At 42.1% G+C, this 25,361-nt stretch overlaps 1 long non-coding RNA gene across 1 annotated transcript in view; it reads right to left on the bottom strand.

The window, feature by feature from the left end:
- Positions 1-25,361, bottom strand: part of LOC132349653 (uncharacterized) — a 189,715-nt gene that overhangs the window by 84,055 nt on the left and 80,299 nt on the right. The window contains exon 2 of the long non-coding RNA XR_009497715.1: positions 18,238-18,317. This is a non-coding gene — a long non-coding RNA (uncharacterized LOC132349653). The remainder of the gene's footprint in view (positions 1-18,237; positions 18,318-25,361) is intronic.

Raw genomic sequence — 25,361 nt, 5'->3', positions numbered from 1 at the left:
CCAATATTCATAGATACCCTCTGTTGTGGTTGGCACTTTGCTAAGTACTTTTATAATTGCCCACAGACCAAGAGTGTGTATTCATAGTAGATCCTGGGGAGCACAACCAAGATCTCTTCAAAGCCAGTGCAGCCCAGCTGGGAATATAGGCTACTGGAGGCTCACAGCTGTACCTCTTACTAGAAACTGCCCTAAGTTATAGGGAACTACATCACCCAACATTATACACCATCCCAGGGGATGACATTTGGCCGATGATTGTTTGGATCAAGGGTTCAAAGGCTCAGGACCTCTCTCTCAATTTGGGACTCTGAAGGCTGTCCCAGCTCAAGTTCTCGTTCGAGTTCCAGAGGCCTCAGTTGCTACCATATTGCAGGTCAGTTTACCCCTCTGACCACTTTCTTAAAAGTGTATCTCCCCAGTAAACCTTTGCTTGCAACTTTCCATCTGAGAGTTTTCTTCCAAGGATCCAACCTAAAGCAGTACTGTTATCTCCATTATCCAGATGACAAAGCTGAACTTCAGAGAGTTTTATTGACATGACTGTGGTCTTAGAGCTAATGCTGGAGCTCTGATTTGACCTGAGACTGTCTTATTCTAAAGTCATATTGTTCTCAGATGGAATTTCCACCAATTATACATTTAATATCTTTTTCCATTTTTCAACTACTTTAGTGCCTGGAAGGGCATCCTAAGGATTTTACCTGAAAATTCTTACCATTTCAACAGTTTGCCTGCCTCATTGCAATAGTTAGTACAAATTTGGTTTGTGTATTAGTCTTAGTGTGTCTAGACAATGTGAACCTGTCTCTAACGGAATCCCATTTTAGGGGAATGGATAAAGCAGTTTGTCACTTTGAGGTCTTGCTTGAGAACTTGCCCACCACTGTAGCTGCCCCAGCCTTCTATGTCATTTTGCTTAGTACACTATATGTTCTGTAGGTTTTCCAGCAAGACCAAAGCAAACCTCTGTGTTCTCAATTGCAGTTAAGTTATCTCTGGGTACCTTAGGTAAACTAAGAAGGAGCAGCTCCAAAGCCTAAGAGGGAGACATGTGAAGAGGAATGTCCAGCTTCAAATTCTGCCAGCCCAGCCCATCAAGATTGTAGGCAATGGGGATCAGGACTAGTGGTGTCTGGGGAGCCACAGACACAATGAGAGTTGCATCTCCAGACTATGAATTTCTAACGCGGCGACCAGCAGAGTGATTTATTAGACTGACCTCATGGATCTATATCAGACAAATCTCACCTTCACATTAGGATCAACAATCCCAGGAATTGCTTAATATTAGAGAAAAATATATACTTTTTATGGCTGCCTTTGTGAATCTCATACAACCAATGACAGAAAAATAGTTAAGTTTTCTGTAATAGAAGATGGAAAGAGATTCTCTGGTCTTATCTCCATTTTAAAGTCTCTTGATTCTTTTGGTTTATTTTTATTTTTAAATTACAAAAACTAATATGGCAATGGTCAATTGTATAATAAGCAGAAGAATATAAACTAATAAGTAAAAGTTCTCTTTTAATTCTTTTCCAAAGCCACTCCTCCAAGATATTACCACCAGTAACAGTTTGAAGTATGGTCTTCCAGGCTTTTTTCCATGCTTTTTCAAACGTGCATATGTATATTACATACAAAAGTGAACATATATACCTACACACACACACACACACACACACACACAGCTGTAACATAAATATGATTATGTTATACAAATTGTTCAGTGTCTTCTGTTATTTAAAACAATGCAGTAGACTTTCTCATGTAATTAATGTAATCCAATATCACATAATTATTAACAACAATAATAATACTGGTGAGAAGTATACTGTGAATAGACACTGTTTCAAGCACTTTCCATCTATTAACACATTTACCCTCATGTTTGGTTTATAGATGAGAAAACTGGGGACCCTAGAGATGTTATTAAACTTGCCTAAGGGCACATAGTCAGTGAGTGAAAGAGTTGGGATTTGAATCCAGGCAGTTTGCCTCCAGAACACTGTTCTTATCATTGAGTCAGGGACATCTCTATAATCAATCACATCAGGGAAGTGTGAGAAGATGCCCTGTGTGCTCCTAAGGCAGGGGAGCTACTCACTGCAAAGCTATCACCGAAGCCTGAGATTCCTAGATGCCCATTTCATAGAACTGGAAGCCTGAATGGACACCAGTTTCCTCTCAGTAGAGTTGTCGTGACACACATTGCAACAGGAAAGGTCCATGAGACTGAGTCTCAGAAATTAAAGCTGAGAAAAGATCCTAGTGCCTCCATTTATTGTAGTCTTTAAAGACAAGCACACACAAAAAAATTGGATGTTACTTTGGATTTTATTATGATTTGGAGAAGAAATGGAGTATAAGAAATTTCTAAGATTGAAAACACAGTGGGCATTTAGCAGATGGTGGGTGGATGATGGATGGATGGATGGTTGTTTGGATGGATGCAGGAATGAAAAAATGGACACATGAAAGAAACAAAGAGCAGCTGAAGAAGCTGGCTTGGGTCCTAGAAATGAGCCTGAGTCTTAACCCTTGAAAGACTGCTTGTCCCTGGCCCACGCCCAGAATTCTGTTCCAGCAACCCTCATGTATTTCTGATTTGGGAATTTGGTTTTGGTCCCACACAGGCTTCCTGACCACTGAGTCTCAAAGTCATTTTTCTTCCAGCCAGTTCCCTGTTCGATCTTTCTCTTCTTTCCCGCTACACTTCTTTCTGGTTTTCTTCTATTTCTTCAATCTTCCTTTATTACTTTTGTGCGATTTTCTTGTTTTAATTTAAAGTGTAGTATTTACTCAATATAACCAGTGAAATAATGCAAAAGATGTATAAATGAGTGTCTCTTAACGCTCCCTTTCTATTCCTGCCTTTCTGAGATAACCAACATCAACAGCCTGTTGCACATTTTTCCACCTCTACTCACACTCATAAAAACATACACAAACATATAATCACATGTAGAAAAGGTCACTGAGGTATTCAAGTTCCAAAAATAGAATCATATTATACACCTTGCTTTACAACTCTATTCTCCCTAAATATATCACAAAGACCCCTCCAGGTCAGTAGACCTAGATATAACTTATTCTTGTTGTTGTTGTTAAACTTGTTTTTTTTTATAAAATACTACACAGTAAAATTGACCTTTTTGGGAGTATACAGTTCTGCGAATTTTAGCACATCTATGCATTCATATAACCACTGCCACAGTAAGGATATATAACATTTCCATCACCTCGAAAAGTTCCCTCATACTCCTTAGTAGTCACATCCTCCTCCCACCCCTAATCCCTGGCAACCACTACTCTGTTGCCAACATTACAGTTTATGGGAGGTCTTTGCAAATTAGGAATATTAATACTTTTTCTGTCACATGTGTTATAAAAAAAAATATTCCCCAGCCTATAGTTTGGCCTTTGATTTTGTTTTGTTCTTTTGCCATATGTTTGGTTTTGTTTTTAATGTAGTCAATGGGTCTATCTTTTTCTTTGTGGGTTCTGGGTTTACAGTCTTGTTTGATTGGAAAGTCATCCTCTACCCAAGTTTTTTTTAACGTTTTAAACATTTTTCTCCAAATATTTATACTCCTTAACATGTACAAACACCTTAAGAGTTACCTATTATCATTTCCATTCCTCTCTTACAGATGAGGGGACTGGGGCTTGGAGGGATGACGTCACCTGCCCAAAGATGCCCATAAAGGAAGGTGCAAAGCAGTGATTTGGACTCCAGTGGTCCCACACAGAGGCCAGGGGCTTAACCTCCAAGCTTACCCCCTGCTTTATCATCTCCAAGTCAGAGGCCAAACTGTCCTTAGGGAGTGTTGTCCTTGATCTTCTACACAGACTGAGAAAAAAAATCTTTAGAAATAAGTGACAAAGCAAATGTGGTGGGAATAAGAGCCCACTGCTGCTCAGGGATGCACCCAGCATCTCTGATGTCAAAACCACAGCTTTGGAAGGTAACAGTGAGTATAGGAACTGTGCAAGGCCAGTGGGGAGAGAAAGGGCAGTTATTTGCTTTGGAGTTTGGGGGAAACCATGTACACAGTGGAAACAGCACAAAGTTCATAATCAGACAGACCTGGGAGAATGCCTCTTACTAGCCTGAGTGAGCCAGGTCAGATTACTTAATCTTTCTGAGCTCTAGCTCTCTCACCTATAAAATGGCAATAATAGTATCTGTCTCTCAGAGATGTTATGATCTTCAAAGAGACATCTGTCATGATGCCTGGCATATAGTAGGTGATTATAAAATATACTTTTCCCTGCCCTCTAATGCAAACATTGAGCCAAGCCCAAGAGAGGGCAGCCAATCTTGCCAACTACAATTTTCACAAGGATAAGGAAGCAGAGTTGTGAATCCAAAAAGCACAGGGACCAGTAGACCAAATAGGCATACAGCTTTTAGGCATAATAGTACCTAATATTTACATAGTGCTTGTCATGTGCCCGGTACTTTGTCAACTCACCTAATCTTTGTGACAACCCTATAACCTAGGTACTATTATTATTCACACTTACAGTTAAAGAAACTGAGTCACAGAGAGGTTAGTTAACTTGCTCAAGATCATATCGTCAGTAAATGGAAGAGCTGGGATTTGAACACAGGGAGTCTAGTTCCAGCATCCATACTCTAGCCAATGTGCCATGCTATGTACAGTATTCTATATGACATCATACTATATACCACATCATACCACACCATACCATACTATACCATATGTCTATCCAAAAGCAATACCAGAGACTCGTGATTAGCTAAGGATGATAAATTGAGGGAACTGGGGAAAATGGGCTAGCTGACGTATGAGCTGAGAATGAAAACTGGGTGTTGAGGTCTTCAGTAAACTCGAGCAAAGATTATTCTGTGGCCTGCTGTCCTGCTGAGTGTCTAAAGTGTGCCATTTCATTTCAAGCCATGTGAAAGACCACTCCTTCTGACAGCTTCCTGTGGAGCAGACCCAGCATCTGTCAGGGTGTTTTGTAAGCAAGCTGCAGAAATCAGCTCTAGCTAATTTAATAAAGAGGGAATTTAGTAGAAGGATTTATGGAGAAGCTCAGAGAATTGAAGGAAAAACTGAACAACCAGAGAAAATGTGAATTGGAACCACTCTGCACGTCAAGGTATCAAGAACTAGTGACTAACCTCTTCTGGACCCCATCATGAAGACGAATAGAGCCCAGACATTTCCCATCCCCTGTTACTCTTCTCAAGATTCCAGAAAGAGGGCATCTGATTGGACCAGCCTGGGGCTTGTGCCCACCTGTGGCCAGAGAAGGAAGTGTACTAAGAAGCTGCTGCTGAGAGCCCACATCATCTGGCTCACCTGAGTTTGCCTGTAATTTTGGTAGACAGTTGCCAGCCCCGTAACAGCATCTCATCTCAAGATCCTGAATCTCTCTTCTACTCTCAAACAACAGAGATAGAAGTTGGAAGATTCCACCCCCTCACTCCATCCCTAGCCTCCAGGGGGTGGCTCTGAGGCAGGTCTCAAGCAGGACTGGTCCTCATCACCCAAAGTGGTAATCCACTCATTAGCATATCCTGTACTGGTTTTGGTCCCTTTCCTATTCTCATTTTCCCCTCTTTCTTAAAAAGTGCTTCTAAAGTCACCTTCCAGGGACTTACCCGGTGGCACAGTGGTTAAGAATCCGCCTGCCAATACAGGGGACATGGGTTTGATCCCTGGTCCGGGAAGATCCCACATGCCACGGAGCAACTAAGCCTGTGCACTACAACTACTGAGCCTGCGCTCTAGAGCCTATGAGCCACAACTACTGCGCCCGTGTGCCACAACTACTGAAGCCCACATGCCTAGAGCCCGTGCTCCACCACAAGAGAAGCCACCGCAATGAGAAGCCCGTGCACCGCAACGAAGAGCAGCCCCTGCTCGCTGCAACTAGAGAAAGCCCGCGCACAGCAACAAAGACCCAATGCAGAAAAAATAAAATAAATTTAAAAATAAAATAAATAAAATCACCTTCCAAATAAACTACCTGCACATGAATCCTTTACCCAGGGTCTGTTTTGGCAGAAACCCAAATTAAAACAAATACCTCATTTGACAGTCCCACGATATGGTTTACAGTGCAGGGAGAGTAGTTTTCCCCCAAAAGAGCAGGGTGCTATCACCAAAAGAAAACATGTTGGACAGAAAAACAAAAGATTCCCAGCTCAAGCAGGTAGATCTTAGCTTTCTCTATACAGAATCCCACTTTAGAATCATCACCCAAAGCTTTGTCTGCCCAAAGTCAATGTGAATCAATTCCTCTTCAAAATCCTCAAGGCCAGAGCCGAGATACTCAGACAAAGGAAAGTCCTACTCAGACACTTTAATGCACAACGAGAAGGCCCTGGAGACCTGTAAATCAGGTAGCATTACTGTTGTCATGGACAATAAGTGGGAATGTATCTGTCCATCTCATCCTCCGTGATGAGTAGATATAAAATTGCTCCTTGTCACCATGCAGACCCTTAGATCATTCTGCAGCATGTCCTGGGTACTTAGTAGGCTGGTGATTTTTCAGCCTGATAGCCCTCACTGATGGCCATTCGAAGCACAGAATACACTTAAGAATTCATGACAATACAAAAAAGGCCATAAAATCAGGACCCAAGGGAGCAAACTCTGAAATCCTTAGGAATTCAGCAGGAATCTGTCTTGGCTCCTGACTGATTATTCAACACATAGAAGCTGAGGCTGCTAATGAGACTCCTGAAGAAGCCTCAGACCTATTCCAGAAAGTATTCAGAGTGCCCACTACTTACCTGGATCATGTATGGCCCTTAGTGTGGAGAAATGGTAATGCCCCTTGCCCCAAAGAGCTCCATACAGACCTATAAACAAACAATTATGGCACCTGCAATATGCATTTATTCAATGATTATTTATTGAGTTATATTTATGTTATATTTACACTAACTTCTTGCTCACACATCTATGGGGAGTGGGCTTTGGCTGATCTAAGCTGAGTTGGATTCAGGTGTGCTGAACTTGTCTCTCCTTTTTTCTGGGATGAGCTGGACTCTTAGGGCATTTTTATCCTGTAGTAATGGCAAGAATGCAAGAAGGCTGGTCCAAATACACAAGTACCTTCCAACCCTGTGCCTGTATCATGTCCACTAACATCCCAACGGTCAGAGTAACAAGGTCAAGAGACAGGAAAGTGCACCCCACCCACCATGAGGCCATGACAAATGGATAAATACTATTACAAGGGAGATGAAAAATAGAGGGCAGGACTTCCCTGGTGGTGAAGTGGTTAAGAATTCGCCTGCCAAGGCAGGGGACATGAGTTTGATCCCTCGTCCAGGAAGACCCCACATGCCACAGAGCAACTAAGCCCGTGCACCACAACTACTGAGCCTGTACTCTAGAGCCCGATAGCCACAACTACTGAAGCCCCTGTGCCACAACTACTGAAGCCTGTGCACCTAGAGCCCGTGTTCCACAACAAGAGAAGCCACCACAATGAGAAGCCTGTGCACTGCAACGAAGAGTAGCCCCCACTCGCTGCAACTAGAGAAAGCCCACATGCAGCAATGAAGACCCAATGCAGCCAAAAATAATAAATAAAAAGAAAGAAAGAAAGAAAGAAAAATAGAGGGCCAATAATTCAATTCATTGCAGCCTGAATGACAAGAAACAGGCAGCCTTGTGAAGATCAAAGGAAAGGAGCTCTGTATGGAACCACGCACAGATAACAGAAAGAGGGAACAGCTAGGATAAGGGCTAGAGAAACACACAAGATGGGCACCTAATCCAGTTTACAGAGGTCTATGTGGGCTTTCATATCTCATAAAGGTTTCTCCTACACTCCCTACCCTAATAAAGACCTACCCTCAAAGAGAATGAGACTGAGCTATAGATGTCCAACTGCTGGACAAAGGAATCCAAGGGCTAATATTCTCTCTGTTTCTTTTTCTTTATTCTTAGTCCACTGCCATACCTCGGATGACATGGGTGGCCATCAAAGAACAACTTCAAGCAAGGAAGAAAACTGTTTCAAGCAAGTGGCTGGAGCAGAAACCAGGCCACAGGGAATCAAGATTGTAAGAACATGGTTCCTACCTAAAAAATGTGTAGATATTTACTCTGAAATTTACTAGAGATGAAAAATGAGAAAGAAAGAAGAGAGGGTAGAAGAATGTACCATTCCAACCTCAGGGCATTTGTACATGCTTTTCCTTCTACCTGGAATGTTTTTCCACCAGATCTCCCAGAGCTGACTCCTCCTTATCATTCAGATCTCAATTCAACTGTAACCTCCTCAGGAAGACTTACCCTGACATCTCTCTCCCCATCTAAAACATCCCTGTCCCACCCCACATCACTCTCTGGCACAGACTATTTTCTTCATTGCATTTATTTGTATGTGTATTTGTGTTTTTATTTTTGTTTGTTGACTTGCTTATTATCTGTCCTCCCCGCTAGAGTGGGTTTAAGTACCTTTGTTCTGTCTTGTTCACTGCGCCCCCACTGCCTTCAATGGTGCCTGGGACTTGGTAGGTGTTCAAAATAGTTGTTGAATAGATAAACTGATGGATGAATCAATGAATAACTTTGGAAATAGTGAAGAAGAGGAGAAAGTGGCAATGATAAAAGAGAATAACATAGAAAAAAAATGAGAAGTAATAGAAAAAAAAAAAGAATGTGGCAAAATTGAGAAGAGCAAAGAAAGCAGGTAAGGAAAGAGGAAAAGAACTTCAGAAGGAAATTGCAGAGGGAACAAAAGAGTTAAAATCTGCAGCTGCTGCCCAGATACTTGGTGTCTGAACAGGATGATCAAGGGGAATAGTGCTGAACAAGGGCCTTGCATCTCATCTGCATCCCTTTATCCATCAAAATCTGACCAGGGGGCTTCCCTGGTGGCGCCATGGTTAAGAATCCGCCTGCCAAAGCAGGGGACACAGGTTTGAGCCTTGGTCTGGGAAGATCCCACATACCGTGGAGCAACGAAGCCCATGCACCACAACTACTGAGCCTGCACTCTAGAGCCCGCAAGCCACAACTCCTGAGCCCGCGTGCTGCAACTACTGAAGCCCATGTGCCTAGAGACTGTGCTCCACAACAAGAGAAGCCACTGCAAGGAGAAGCCCCCGCTTGCCCCAATTAGAGAAAGCCTGCGTGCAGCAACGAAGACCCAACACAGCCAAAAATAAATAAATAAATAAATAATTTAAAAAAAAATCTGACCAGGAAGCATCGAGTTGGAAATTGCTACACATTTTGCATTCTTCCTCTGTGCTGAGAACTATTACAATAGCTCAGAACCAGCACTACAGGAATAGAAAGGTCAAAAGTCAATCTGTTTCTTGTAAATAAATAATAATAAATCACCATGTTTGAATACACTCAGGAACTCCACTGTGCTGCAGTGCCACTCTGGATTAGTCTCTTGGTGACAGCCCAGGAGCTTGAGGCCCAGAAGGTCCTAACTGTTTGCCTAAATACCATCTCCCACTTTAATTCTGGCAAATTACTGCCTCCTCTCCATTTATTCTTCTTCTCCTTCTGAGATTCCTACTAGAATTCTAATTCTTAACTTTCCTCTTGTTTTCCAAAGATGTATCCCTCCCAAATGCTTTCTGGGACAGTTCATTGGCTGAATCCTTCAGTTCATTAATTTGTTCTCTAGCTGTATTCATTCTGCTGACTAATTTACCCATTGACAACATATTTTCCATTTTTTACAATATATTTTTCATGCCCCAGATCTCCAAATTGTTCTTCAAAACTTCTTATTCCCAGTTTATGTTCCTAAGATCTTTGCTTATTCCTTTCAGGATATTGGTTTCCCTTATTTTTAAAAATTCTAATTCATTATTTCTGCTTCTTATGGCCTAGATTATGGAATTTGGTGCCTTGCTACATTTTCCTATGAACTCCTATTCTTTTGGAACTATCAGATACATTGGCTGTGATGAATAAAGGGAGGGAGTAGATGGGGTTGGTGGCAAAATCCTTGATCCTATTCTGTACTTCCCCTGGTAAACTGGGTTGTGGGAGGGATCTTTCAGGTCAGAGAGCCTGATGTAACAATTTGTTCACAGTCACTTCCTTTATTGGCCCTATCCTTCTCCTCTTCTGGGAATGGACCAGATTCTAGGCTGCAGACAACACTGCTCTCCATGGGCTGCCACTCTCTGTTGGGATTATCTAGAGGTCAGACAGCTCACCAGCCATCCTTGCCATCAGCTTACCACCCCCACAGAACTCCAGCCCTGTCTTGTTATTATTCCATCTGCCTCAGGTTAGCACTGGGCTGAAGCACTGTTTCCCTGCCTGCAATAGCAAAGAGGGGGCCAACTCTGACATTCTCACCCTGCCTACCTGCCATCTGTGGCATCTGGACCTCTCTGTACCTTTTCATACCGACACTCTATCATTTTCATGCTCTCCAAATGATCCCATAGTTTTAGTTCCTTTCTAGGATCCATAAATCTCTCTCTTACTTCTGCAACATCTCCAGGATAAATTCAGGAAGGAGCCAGAAGTCTTTATCAATTCTCCATCTTGGCTAATGTATTCTTCACTCATAGACTAACACACACACACACACATACACACACACACACACCCCACACTCAATAAAGCATAATAGTTAGGACCTCACGTAAGCATATTTGCAGGACAAATTTTCTTGAAACACTGCAACAATGAATAGGCTTATCTTAAATTTTGATAGAAATTGTCCAAGTGCCTTCAAAACAGTGTACCAATTTGCACAGTCAATCTCAGTGCCAGTTCCCCTGCAAAACTGTATACATCGGTGTTACCAAACATTTCAATATTTGCAACAAAAATGTATAGAAAAAATGACATTGTTCTTTCAATGTGCTATACTTTAGTAATGAGGAAGACCGGGTGTTTTTCCATATGTATATTGTAGCATTTCTTATAACAGTTAGAAAGAGGGCTTGACCTAAATATCATCTAAGTGATTTGTTAAATAATTTGTGGAATATTCAGCTTACAGAAAAAAAAATAACAATGATGAATAAATATAAGGAAAAATACTCTAACTATAATTAAAGAAATATGAATTAAAACAATAAATATGACACCATTATTTTTTAACCTCATACCACTGGGAAAGATCTAAAAATTTAATAATTCCCATGGTTGGCAAAGTCCCAGTACTGCTTCTGCTAGCACTAATTCAAATAAAAGTGATGATCTCTGTCATATGCTTTTGCCCCAAATCTTGCCTTTCCTACTTTTTAATTCCCCAAGCTACTGAAAAGGTAGCATTAAAAACCCCTTTCTACCACCTATTTTCTTACTTTCTCTGAACTCGACACTCATAGTCCCTTAACGCTGGATGAGAAACAAGATAAAGGGAGAAAGAAATCAACTAGAATTCCACTAGCCAAAGTTTAGTCCTCCAAGCATTTGACACACAAGGGATCATCTAGTGTCTTAATTTGGTCCCCTTGAAAGCAGTAATAGCTGAGGACTTGAGTACTGATTTGGAACGTAACCCCTGGAAGCAACAGTAAGGGGGTGGTGAGAATGAGGCAGGAAAAGGGTAACCGTCACAATGGCGCAGTTCTGAGCTGGTTAATGCTGTGGGCAGCTGGGACTCAACCCCACTGGTGACCTTTTGAGGAACAGTACTGCACCTCAGGATTGTCCCTATGAAGGACAGGTGGCAGGGGTCTTTGTTCACTCTCTCCCATCCCCTATCCTTTGAGGGTTACCTCAGGGTTTGTTAACTTCCCTGCTCTTCCAGGCTGTCATGTGGCTTCAGAAAAATACACTGAGGTGTGAAGGAGGAGATAAGATACTAGCAGAATATTGCCAGCATCCACGGGAATGGTCCTCCAGCACCAACACTGAAATTAGAGGTGAGCCAAGCGCATGGAGCAGATGCACAAAATACATCCACCCAGTCTTCACACTGGCTCTCTTGTCTTGTGGCTATGATTAAGGAGAAGCCCATGTTGAGGAAAGTTCCTCTAGCTCTTAATAAGACCTTGCCTTTTCCAACACAGCTATTCCTAAGGTAGCTGAGAAAAACTTGGCTCAAGAAAAATACAAGTATCTCCAACCAAGACAAGAATCTTTGCTTGTTTCAGTACCTAGAAAAGTCTTCTTGACCCCGTAGGATGAGCCTCTTCTCTCCCTAACCCCAGGCCCTGAGTCTGAGGGCCCCAGCTGAAGTTCTGCTGAAACTACAAATATATGACCCAAATCTGTCAAAACCACCTGTGTCTACAAAATAAGGTGCTGGAACTCAGGTTAAAGGCCCCTGATGTTCATCCATACTAAAGTCTTCCAGTTGCTAAAACCTTCTGCCTCCAAGAGCTGACCTTGGCCTTTGGGGCCCCATCAACAGCATCTATTACCACATTGCTTTTTTTCCTCAAGTGCTAGTCCTTGTGTGGAAATTCTTTTCATTTCTTTTTATGCTTTCTTTTTTTTTTCCCCCTGTGTGGAAACTTTTTCATTTCTTTTTATGCTTTCTTATTTTTTTCCCCCTTGTGTGGAATTTTTAAGACTTCCCAGCCAACTCTCTATATGTTGAAAATTCAGGGACATCAGTCATGCCCTTTCCTCCCTATATGGATCCTAACCAATTTCAGGAAAAGATGCAAAGACCCAGAAGAGGATCAAGAGAGGAATGAGTTCTTAACTTAGCTGAGCTGGAGAGCATTACATGGCTCTCCTTACAAATCTGTGCTTTGAGGCCAGTATAATCCAGATTTACCCACCTAGTTACAGGCTGAGAAGTGGGAACAAACACAGGCGAGGCTGCCTGATCTTCAAAAGGAGAAAGACATTCAATAAAAATAAGTAAATAAATTTTGAAAAAGAATATGAAGAAAAGAAAGTGTTAGAAAAAAATGAGATATTACCCTCAAGATACTTTGCTTCTCTACGTTTCTCACTTGAAAAACTGAGAAACATGTGTTTTAGTGACTGCTAGAACAATCCAGCAGCTACAGTGAAGACTAAATATCACTCCTCTGAAATGTCAAATGTTTAAATATGTTTAATAATAAAATTCCAATGTTATTAAACAAAAAAAATAAAAGAAAGAGAAAGACATGCCAACCCTTGTTGTACCTGGGAGAAGGAAGGTCCAAAAGAGGAAGGAGGAGAGATAGAGAGAAGCAGGGAGAGACATAGAGAAGGAGAAAGAGAGGCGGGGAGAGATGGAAGGAGGAAAACCACGGACAGAGAGAAGGAAGGATGGAAGCATGCCCACTGGTACACTGAACAAGGAGGTAAGCCAAGTCTTGCCCGAGTGCATAAGCTTCCTCCCCACACTTATTAAAAAGCAGAAGAGTTAACAGAACTACCTTCCTCGCTGGGCCAAAGTGGGGAGTAGAGAAAATAGGACTGGCTGCTAATTTCTTTTAGACCTTGAACTTATACCAGTAGGGAGGTCTGCTTCAGATGCTAAAGAGTATTACCAACATAAACTGAAGGTTTCACACACAGAGAAGATATTCGTGGAGTTCTGAAATACCCATAATCCCAAGTGTGAGGTCCCCAGTAACCTCTCTCCCACTGCACTCCTGCATTCATGGGAAATGATGCATGTTCCCTTTTGGAAAAACCTAAGCCTATCTGGACATCTCCAGGCATCTCTACCCACCCACCCCAACTCCGAGCACCAAAGGCTGCCTCTGAGAGATCATTATTTATTGCACGCCCATCCGTGGGGGAGATTTGTCACGGCTGCTGAAACACTTGCATTCTCTGCACATCTTCACTCCTTTGGGAACCCTGACCACAAAATGAGTTGATTTTAACTGTGTCTTGCAGGGAGTGCACCTATTTTTAGCAATTATCTTTGGAGTCACTGAAATAAAAGCTTCTGAAAATTAACGATTCTCACCAAGGTGTTGGCTTCTTTATATGCAGAGCTCAACTGCACAAGATTAAAGAAAAACCAGGCAGATGGTATTAAGCTAAGGGTGGTTTTTCCAAGAAGAAAATACAGAGAGGGAGATGGTACAGGATAAAGAAAAGAGCTATGGGCGCAGAGTTAGGAAATCAGTCAAATCCTGTATGACCATAAGTAATTCACTCCTCTTCTCTGACTCTCAGTTGTCATTTTTTAATGGAGAAATTATTATGGAGAAATGAAGGAACAAAAATGAGTCTCCTTAAAAGGTGACCTCCAAATTCCTCTGAGAAGGGAACTGATCTATCTTTTCATAAGAACATATTTCAGTAGGTAGTTTGGTTTATAAAACGAGACATTCTAAACAAAACCAGGTTCATCTTGGGTAAGTAAAAGAGATAACTAAATTTTTTAATAAGGAATGAACAGGAATTTAGCATCAAGTAAGCTAATGGGAAGAAGGGAGAAATTCAAAGGAGAGAGGAAGGGATTTCAAGTAGGGTAGGGAACGGAAGTTAGAAAATAAGAGACGACCAATAAAATGTGAGTGGAGGGGATGTTTGTCATTTTCACAATGAAGCAGTGAAAAGCACATGCACAATTCTCTTTCACCCTCAGCACTGAGAAGACTTCCTATTCCCTTTAGAACCTACCAGAAGGCAGAGCACCATTAGCTTGGGCCCGAGAGACCACATGGAGCTGAGCCCTGCGTGGCAACGATACAACGGCAAGCCACGGTAAGATGCAGAGGTTGGTTGTTTACGACAGTGTAACCTAGTTTCTTCTGGGTCTCCTTTCCTGCTTCTAGCATAAGTCCCCCTAAGAACTTCTAGAAAAAAATGGGTTTTCTACCATATATGGGGTTGAAAGTGGTGCCAGTCCCATTCTACACTCTTCACTGTTCTACTCTGTGTTTAGGGAGTAATGACTTCTGCAGATTGAATCCCCAGGTATCCCTTACCTGTTGGATAGAAGCAGCCAGTGGGAGGTGACAGCAAGAGCTCAGAGAGTGAGAGGAGACAGAGCAGGGTGTGGTATTTACACCTGGTCCCCTGCTAGGCTCTGGTTCAGCCCACCTACCACCACCACTCCTGGCTGGCTGGCCCCATCCCACATGTAGGGCTTTCAGGTTCCAGTAACACTGCTTCTCCCTTCATCCCTCCCCCACAGTGGTAATGGCTCCCCACTGTTGCTATTCCTGTGTGTTTCACCAGCTCTTGCTGGCTCCTTCATCCTGCCCACACCTCTATAAAGAGAGGCTGCCGTTCCTCTCCCCAGGAAACTCCAACGTTTACAAGGCCAACACCAATTTTATGTACATTTCAGAGGACGGGGTAAACCCAGTGTGCTGAAGGCTGTAGCAACACCCAGGCAGCTGACATCTGGCATACAAATAATGACTTCAAAAAATTGTATGAAAGCGACTAGAACATAGGAAGCATGCTACACATATGGATCTGAATCAAAGAAATAAAGTTTTCGTTTCAATGAGGCATCCTGGCACTTCACATCTGCCCATTGTACACTTACCTTGAAAGAGCCGACGGTCCTCAGTTGACTTAGGCTATAAATTGAGGAAACTGTCGGTACATCTTGAAACAAATCTCTTGTGGATTTTATCCTAGCTCTAACAGAGGCTCCTTAGGATGGGGTTGCAGGGGACTTGAGATGACTAAAGTCCTGGGGATGTTCTTTTTACTTCCCCTATAAGGTCTCCTAAATGGAGAGGGCAGATGTCCATCAGGACCCCTCCCTCCCTGCCCCCTGCACAAGCCTTACACTGCCCCACAGAGAATGTGAAAATCTGAGAGCTTTTTTTTTTTTTTTGATAACTTATTATTTTCCTAGATATCTCTTTTCTTAATTTTATTGGACTATAGTTGATTTACAATGTTGTGTTAGTTTCAGGTGTACAGTAAAGTGATTCAGTTATATATATACACACATATTCATTCTTTTTCAGATTCTTTTCTCATACAGAGAAAAGAATATTATCACAGAATATCACAGAGTATTAGGTAGAGTTTCCTGGGCTGTACTGAGAGCTTTCTTTTCTTTCCTCACTCAGACACTGAGGCACCTACATTATGAGCGGGAAACATCGAATAGGAGTGGAAAAGCCAAAACACTGTGATTTGATATAAGCATAAATTAGATTCCAAATCTTGCTTGATAAGGTAAGAGCAGACTTGAGGACCTAATCATTGTCAGGTTAATACAAGAACGGATGCCAAATATTAACATAGTTACTCAAAAATCGGTCCACAGGAAAACGGGAAACTGATGCTAATGGCAAGAGTGAGGTATGTCGGTGCACGAAGCAACTCCAGAGCTCACCATTCAAACAGAATAAGATGTGAATGACGCCCCCTGGAGGTGGGCAGTGCAGGGCACTCATTCATCCAGAGTCTCGAAGACAACTCAGCAAAGATGAATCCTTGCAGTTCTTGGAAAACCCTGGTGGCTACCCCCATTCTTTCACAGACATTCCCCTGTTTGTTTTAAAGGCATGGTCCTCTGAGCCGGCTTGTGACAGCCTGGGTTCTCCTTCTGTGAAGTGGGGCAATCTAACAGGAGTTGCCATACCTTCAGATGGGCCATCAGGCTAGGGCTGTTTAGCGGAGTTAACTCAATCCTGCTGCTCCTGATGTGGCCAGACAGACGGAAAGAGTGGAAAGTATTATCCTTGCTGACGTAAGTGACTTTCTGATGGAATTTACAAATACACAATCTAATGTTTGGAACAACCCAGAACTCTCTTTGAACCCAGGACTCAGATTATTAACTAGCTACTGAGCATCAAGAGATAGAATAACGTAAGGATAGAATAACATAAAGAGACAGAATGACATAATGTCTAAATAACACAGTAATGTCTAAGACCCAAGTGCTTGGGTGTCAATCACCAGTCTGTCACTTACTAGCTGGGTGATCACTTCACTTGGATGAATCACCTCACTCCCATGCCTCAGTCTCCCATGACTATAAAGTGGGGAGAATATGAGTACCTCCTTAAGATTGTGGTGTATGTTAAATGAGTTAGTACGTTTGGTGCCTAAAATAATGCATAGCACATAGTAAGAACCATAAGTATTTGTTATGCTTATCTCTGCATGGCCCACAGGCAACACAAACTCAAGTGTTCAAAATGGAAATCATCATTTCCTTTCCCTTCAAAACACATAAAATTTCTTCTAGGCATACTGAGTTACTGATCTTATAAATAATTTCACTATTTCCCCAGGGACCAAAATTCAACCTCTTAAGACTTCTCGGGCTTCCCTGGTGGCGCAGTGGTTGAGAATCTGCCTGCCAATGCAGGGGACACGGGTTCGAGCCCTGGTCTGGGAAGATCCCACATGCCGCGGAGCAACTGGGCCCGTGAGCCACAACTACTGAGCCTGAGCGTCTGGAGCCTGTGCTCCGCAACAAGAGAGGCCGCGATAGTGAGAGGCCCGCGCACCGCGATGAAGAGTGGCTCCCACTCGCCGCAACTGGAGAAAGCCCTCACACAGAAACGAAGACCCAACACAGCCAAAAATAAACATAATAAATAAATAATAAATAAAAATTAAAAAAAAAAAAAAAAAGACTTCTCTGCCTTCTCCTCCTACCTCCCCACAACTGCTAACCAAGTACAGCTAATTTTGTCTTTGATGCATCGTATAGCTGTTCCTCCCTCTCTGTAGCCTTCTACCATAGCCTCAGTTCAGACCTTGGACTGGACCACTGAAATGACTTCACAATTCATCTCCCTGTTTTCAGTTTCATCCTGAATCCTCATCCCCATCCCAAACCAGTCCTTCACACCACCTCCGAAATCATCTCCCTAAAGCGCAGATCTGAGTGTGTGCGTTAGGCAGGTTAGGCTAGGCTATCCTACCAAACCTAAGGGGCTTAACACAGTGAAGGTTTATTTCTCATTTACATAACAATCCAATGTGAGTTGTAGGGATCTTCTCAGGGACCCAGGCTGTTTCCATATTTTTAGCGATGCCACCTGCAGCTCATGGCCTGGCGGACAGCAGCATAGCCTAGACCAGTAGTTCTCAAACTTTGATCTCAGGATCCCTTTACAGTCTTAGAGAAATCTGTTTGTGTGTATTACAAGTAGCAAATTTTACTACATTAGAAATTAAAGTAGAATTTTAAAAAATTTTAATCTATTTGTTCACTTAAAAATAACTAATTCATTACATGGTAATATAATAAAATACCTTTAAGAAGAATAAAATAATAAAACAAATAAATATATAGAATAGTTTGTTCCAAAACAAAACATTTAGCAAGAAGAGTGGTGTTGTTTTGCATACTTTTTGCAAATCTTTTTAACATATGACTTAATAGAAAAGAGCTGGATTCTCTTACCTGCTTTTGCATTCAGTCTTCTGTGATATGTTGTTTTGGTTGAAGCAATAAGGAAAATCCGGCCTCACACAGATGTGTAACTGAAAAGAGAATAGTACTGTAACAATGTTTTCAGATAATTATGGATATTCTTCTTTGAAACAATCCCCAAACTTGACAAGCGCTTATTTTCTTAAGGGTTATTTGCAATACAGACTATGAAATCCTATCAACGAACTTTTCATATTCTGCTACATTAAAATACATTGGTAAATCATATAGTTTGATGGGTCTTTTACTTGCAAGATTTTGCAACATCATGCATTGGTCATTTGGAAATTATTGGTTCACTGAGCTATGCAGAACTTCCAAAAGGTGATGCATTTCATTATGCAACATTTTTTAAATTGCATCAGTTAATATCACCCATTTCATCAGAAATGTCTTTAAGAATTGGGAAGCTGTTGAGCTCATGGTGGGTGGCACATACACGTTTTTTGAAACTCTAATTTTCTCCTGGAGGATGAACCTGAGCATCTGCAATACTGTCAGTTGCCTTCCTTAAAGTTATAGACTCACTTCATTCATTCTCAGGAAATACCCATATCTGAATAACCATCATTTATCTGTCATTGTTCTTTCAAGTAAAAATGGTGTTACATTTAAAAAGCAGCGAGATCATTTTTTTAAAAACTGTATTTTCCAAATAAAAAATTTAGTAACTCAATAAGAACCTTCATCTAGGGGGGAAAAACATACGCCTAAGAACAGCCCAAGAAAATCTCGTAATAGGAGAACAATGATAGAGGATCACACATCACAACAGATTGTGAAACCGCCATACTAAAACAGTAAGACCCTAGCCCAGAAGTAGGCCAATGGATTAATAGAACACAATTTGAGTGCCCAGAAATGGACAGATCAGAATTCAGTGTATGGTAAAAATGGAATTTCTCATTGATGAAGGCAAGAGGGGGTTATTCAATAAAAGGTGTTTTGTAAAATTTTCTATTCATTCAGGGAAAAATTAAGTTAAATTCCAACCTTAAACCAGACAGAAAAATCAATTGAAACAGTATTAGAATCTAAATAGAAAAAATAAACATTAAATGTACCATAACACATTTACTTATTACGACAGCTCTACAAGATAGCTATTTGATCCCCATTTTGAAGATGTAGAAACTCAGGCTCAGACAGATCAAATGGCTTACACAAGGTCACACAAGTCACATGCAGCAGTTCATAAGAGAATCACAGACACTTTTTCCTCCAAATGTCCCTATTAGGTGAATTCACTTTACACTTCTCTTTCAACCTAGCTCCTAACTTTTAGCAAATGAACTTCACCTTCAGCCCAGGACAGAGCCCAGGCAAAGAACCTAATGAGACCTTAAGTTCAAGAGAAAATTCAGGTAAAGACCTCCAGTTTCACAACCTGGGTTCTACCCAGTGAGGGAGATGAACAGGTGCCATGGAGAAGAATGCTGGGGGGAATTTGAATCAGAACTAGTGGTCTTCTGGTGCTTTAACAGCATAGCTTAGTGATGTGGTAGAGATTGTCTTGCGGAAAGATGAGCAGGTACCTCCTAAAGACTGGGTGGGGGGTGGGGGTACTGCCTCCCAGCTCATTCCTTCTTTACAGAGAGTTTCTCCCATGGGGATGGAGGCTCAGTCATTGCACACTTCTCCCAACCATGGCCCAGCGCTGAGAGAGGAGCTCACAGATTACGGAAGGCAAGTGACACAGCATCCAGCACCCAATGTGTTCAGTGCTGTATTAGGGTCTTCATGGGGTGCTATAGAGGACAGAGGTGTGTACAACAGACTCTCCCCAGCCCTGACCTCTACTGCTTTCCAGCTACCTCTAGTCATATCCAATTCTTCACAGCCTCCCTCCCCTCACATTCTCTGTAACGTCCTCCAAGTCTAAGTCTGCATCTCCCCAATCTCCTTCAGACCTTACTATGTCCCCAATCCCTCCTAATTGCCTGTTTCTCTTAGTTCCCCTCCTAGTCCTGGATTACCTCCAAGCCCCTCTCTGTCTGCCCCCAGCACACAGTGTGTCCCAGTCACTCCCCTGTGCTTCACATTCAAAACAGTACCCCCACCACCACGTCTCTTCCACCCTCTACCTAATTCTGAGCCCTTCAAGAAGGGCTCAGAAGGATATGTATGAGTTTTCCAGGCAGAAGAGCAGGAAACGGAATTCCAGGCAAAACTAACATGGAGAGAGCAAGGAGGCATCACAGTGCTCTGTGAACAGTAAACATTCGGAGCAGCCTAAGTGAAGTGTCCACTGGCATGGATGCTTGCGAGGTGGACACCTACCAGACTGTGAAGGATCTAGTATTCTGCGTTAACAGAAGTTGAACTTCATCCGATAGGAAATGGAGAGTCATTGAAAATGAGGTTCTGGAAGGCACCAGCCCTCTTTTCTACTGGATTTGTAAGATACAATGTAAATCCACACCAATGGCCTCTCATCTTGAAAATGCTAAAGACAACAGGAGTCCACGACTCTCAGCTGCAGGTTATTTCAAGTGATTTTGGATATCAGGTTGGCATTGCCTAGCAGTCTGTATTTTTGTAGTGAATCTGGAGAGCCGTACTGTCAAGCAGTGCCTTGCATGCTGCTCTCTGGATACTCTTGCTGGCTTCAGACCTTTCCTCCGCGCTCCTCCCTAAGGCTAGTGAGGACCTCAGCTCCTCTGCTCAGGACGACCTTACTCTCCATCACTGATCAGTAGCAAACACTGCTCTCATACCCTGACATTTTGACCCCCATGGACATTTAAATTCTGACAAAGTTTTGAAAGCTTGGCAAACAGCATTCCTCTGTCTCAACCAATCTCCCTCTCAATCTCTCTTTTCCTCTCTCTCTCATTTGCTAGGTCTCACTTTCATCTGTGTCTTTCTCTCTACATCTCTATTTCTATCTCTGTCTCTTTCCTCCTCCTCCTACTCTGTTCCTCCTTCTCCTACTCTGTTCCTCTCCCTCCTCTCTCTCTCTCTTTAATCTTTTTTTCTTTCATACACATGTGCACGGAACAATTTTCACAATTTCCTGTGAATAAGAAATAGAAAGCATCATTATTTTAATTCAGTTTGTGATGGGTGGATTTTTAAATTACTGGTATAAATAATCAATGCTAAATGAAACTGATAACAGCGAAAACCACAAAACACAACTTGTTACTGACTACAAATTGACAGAAGAATCAAATTTTGTTTTTTAAAAAAATTAGATTTGTATATTTTGACCCAGGGAAAAAAATAGACTTAATAGAAATAAGGACTATTACACAAAGTAGAAGCCAGAATCAATAAAATTTGCTTGGATAACACCTAATCAATACATCAAATTTTGTTTCAAATTTTAAATGGAAAAGAATTGATCCAAATGAAAATAATTTTAGTATGAGTTAACATTTTTGGAAATGGTTTAACTGCTATGGAGAAAATTGATCAAGGGATTAAATTGGCTCAACGGAATTTACTCCGGAAAACACTTTCTGAATGGAAAGTCCATCTGAGTTGATATGATTCTAATTACAAGTCTTGGATTCAAAATGTTCTCAGGGTCAAAAGAGCAGGAACAAGTGTTCCCAAAGTCAAAACAAAGGGGTCAAAATGGTGAGGTCAAAACATCCAGTGGTATAGCAACAGATGTAAGGGGACACCATGCCAGGCGACTTCATTTTGCCTCAAAACAGGGCTTTTGATCTTCTAAAAAGAAAATTAAAAACAAGGACAAAACCTATATGACTGAAGGCATAAGCCAGTCACACAGAAACACATGAGCTTCTTAGGCATCTGGAATATTAGCCAGAACAGAAAGTAACATGTGAGAATATGGAGAGCAACATTTATAAAACGAGGATTATAGGAGAACTACTCATTGAGACGGTAGGATCAAGTAAGACAATCTCTAAAATACAGTCAAATCCAGACCTAGTAAGAGAGCAACAAACACTAACTCTATACCAGTAGTAACAGTAGCAGTCATAGTAGTCATTGCCTTACTGATAGCATTATTTGAGAAACTACATAAAAGATTTACATGTCAGTCATAAAACTAGGTTCAATCTGAAACAGAGCAGGACCCTGTGGTCCTTCCCTGCCATGTCCTCCACTTGCCTTTTGTCTGTAAAAAAACTTTAGACAAAGAATAATTTTAATAAGAGAAGTGAGAAAATACAGAAGCAAAGGAAAGCAGTCAAACAGGACATAATAATAATAATTTAGTCATTAACAAAGTCAAGGACCTTTAGTTCCTTCTCAAGGGCTATAGATAATATTCTGAGCCATATCCCGTGAGCTGTCTTGTAGATACTGAAACCCCTACCAGGTGGAAGAAGTTAACTACATGATGATCAGTCTGTAGCCATGACATAAGCTGCCACAATTCCGAGAATTGGCCTCAAGGAAATGGGAACAAACCGACCCTAGGACTGAAGGTTAACTGTACTTGAAACAATCAAGATGATGCTGGTCAGACCACCGCAGGACCAATTTCAAGACGACTGTCAGAGCTGACTGTGCTGTTTCTGCATGAAGCCTCTTCCCTCCACCTCTACACCCCTGAAACTCCCGTTTAAAAGCTCTTGCCCACGGATTGTCAGTGGGGATTCGGCCTTTGGACAGGAGTTCAGCCTTCCCACCCCACCCCACCCCCAGCTGCTGGCCTCCAGAAGACAGCAAACTTGCCTTTCCACCAACCTCGCCTCTCAAGTGCTGGCTTTAGAGTGGTGAGCAGCCAGACCCCACTTTCAGCAAGAGATTTAGAGAAACTTCTTATACTCTCTGCTCTCCTCCTGAAAACCACCTCCGACCATCCCCTGCTCCTCGTTTCCCAATGCTCGCCCTGGCACACACAAACGCTCGGACACCCCGCCACACGGAGTGTGCAGAGCTCTGTCCTGGTCCCCTTGCTCTGGCTGCTCTCCTTCCTGGAATGCCCTCTCTCTCATCCCCACCTGAAAAATATTCAAGTGTCCTTCACAACCCAGATCAAAGGTCATTTCTTCTATGAATTTTCTATTGGCTCTTCCACTATGCACCAGAGCCTTTTATTCATATTTTATCACCTCATATTTTAAAAATTGTGAGGCTATTTCCCCCTTAAGCTGAGTTCCTTGAGGATATTTCTCTCCTTGAGTCCTCGGCCCTTGGCACCCAGGAAATGTTTATTTGGGCCGCATTTACTAATGACACTCAAATTCGGATAAATCTTCCCTCTAGAGAGATTCATTAGTGTAATCTGGCCTATTTTGCAGAGAGAATTAGATTGTATTGCCTTTGAATAGGAACACTTCTGACTAGTAAGTGATGTTCTGATGAAATGCCAATTTAATGTTAAGAGAAAGCTTCCAGAACAATCCACAGAGCTGTGCAGATGTTTACCTGTGAAGATTTGTGACTGTTCTGTTTGCAAGAAGTTTTCCAAGTCAGCAGAGATCTCGTTACTGACAGAGTCAAGGGGATTCAGAGGCTATCCCCACACCACAGCCACAGAAACCCTGGGAAATTACATCACATTGACATCTAGAATGGTTTGATGCCCGGAGATACAGACTATTCCAAATTACCATTGTGGCAAGATAATTTATTGAGATGTTAATGTGTTGAAGAATTACAAGAACAAGAGTGCATTTGTGCTTTGGAATCTGAACTTCTCCCTCTCTTAGTCTAAGAAGGTAGCCAGGCCTTTGTTTTGTCTTTCTTCAAAGTGTTTTTAGAGCAGAAAGTCAAAGTTCCTGAAAGACAACCTCTCTCTCTGGCCTTTGTGAAAACCTAAGATCACCAGGAAGATGATGGTGGGCATCCTGGAGAAGGATAGGAGAATGGTGCGTGCCCAAGGATGGTGAGTAAGAGGAAAAGCTGAGAGGAGAGAGATTCCACCACAAAAAGAAAGAGATGGGATCCTTAGTAGTGGGATTATTAATCCACAGCCCCACAGAGCCTGAAAGACTTGGTAGGACTGTGTGTGGTACACTCAGCCAGGCTGGGCCTTGGACACACACAGACTTTCAGCCCCAGTGAAGTTTTTCATGCCCAGGCACAGAATGGAGGCGGAACGTCCCAATTTCAAGGTGCCGTATGGGCTTATTATTACAGGTAAAGAGTCTCGACTAAGACTAGAAAGAACCTCCCCAAATACTTTACTGAACCTAAAACCCCACGCCCACAGGGCAAGTCAGAAGAGTAAAGTGACGCTCAATAAAGAGAACATAGAGTTTCCCACCAGCTAAGCAGGTTGCTGGTTCAGCGTGGAATTTAATCAAATAAAGAGGAGTGACATTTCTTGCATAACCTGGATGGTGGTTGTGAATTCATTAGGGGCGTCATATGAATGCCTTGATGGAGAACATATCAGAGCATGTGGCACCTGGCCTCTTACATTAGATATACCATGAGGATGTGTTCTCCCTGACAAGACAACCCCCCTGAAACTCCTCAAGGGTTCTGCAAGCTTGTCTGTTTCCTCGTGGCCTGGAAGCTGTTGAGTCGAAGTTGACTTCACCTGAGCATGTTGCGGTGGGACCCACATCAAAATCTCAGTTTCACAACCAGCATAGGCATTTATGGAACTCGTTGGTGAGTGCTAATATTTAAAGTTCCAAAGCTCCTGAGCGTTTTTCATTTTTCAGAAAGTTTTCATTTTTATAATATTTGGTCAATAAATACATATTTAATGCTTTTGTGGCTCAGGCACTGTGCTAGGCACAGAGGATACAATGGGGCACAGCTATTCCCAGTAACACATTCTATTGTATTCTCTGGGGACTGAGTTAACAACTGGTTCCCTGGGGATTGTACATCATGTGTTTACAGCAAGAAAGGAAAAGGAGGGAGCTCTGTCTTTTGGTCCAGATGTTTTAAGAACCTCATATGTCTAGGGCAGTGACAGCAAGCTCCTCTGAGGTGGGTGACTTCTGAAACCATGGTGGAGAGTTGGAGAGAACACCTGTACCTATATCAGCACATGACATCACCACCCAACTGGTGCTCTGGCTTTCAAAGCTGTGACATGAGATTAGAAGAATTCTGAGGGAGCTTTTAAAATATCGGTTTCCAAGCCCTACCCCAGACCAATTAACTTAAAATCTGGGGATTGGCCAGACTTAAGCGTATTAAACAAG

This window comes from Balaenoptera ricei, chromosome 15 (assembly GCF_028023285.1).
Source record: "Balaenoptera ricei isolate mBalRic1 chromosome 15, mBalRic1.hap2, whole genome shotgun sequence".
NCBI lineage: Eukaryota > Metazoa > Chordata > Mammalia > Artiodactyla > Balaenopteridae > Balaenoptera > Balaenoptera ricei.
This window is presented reverse-complemented; position numbering and strand designations above follow the sequence as displayed.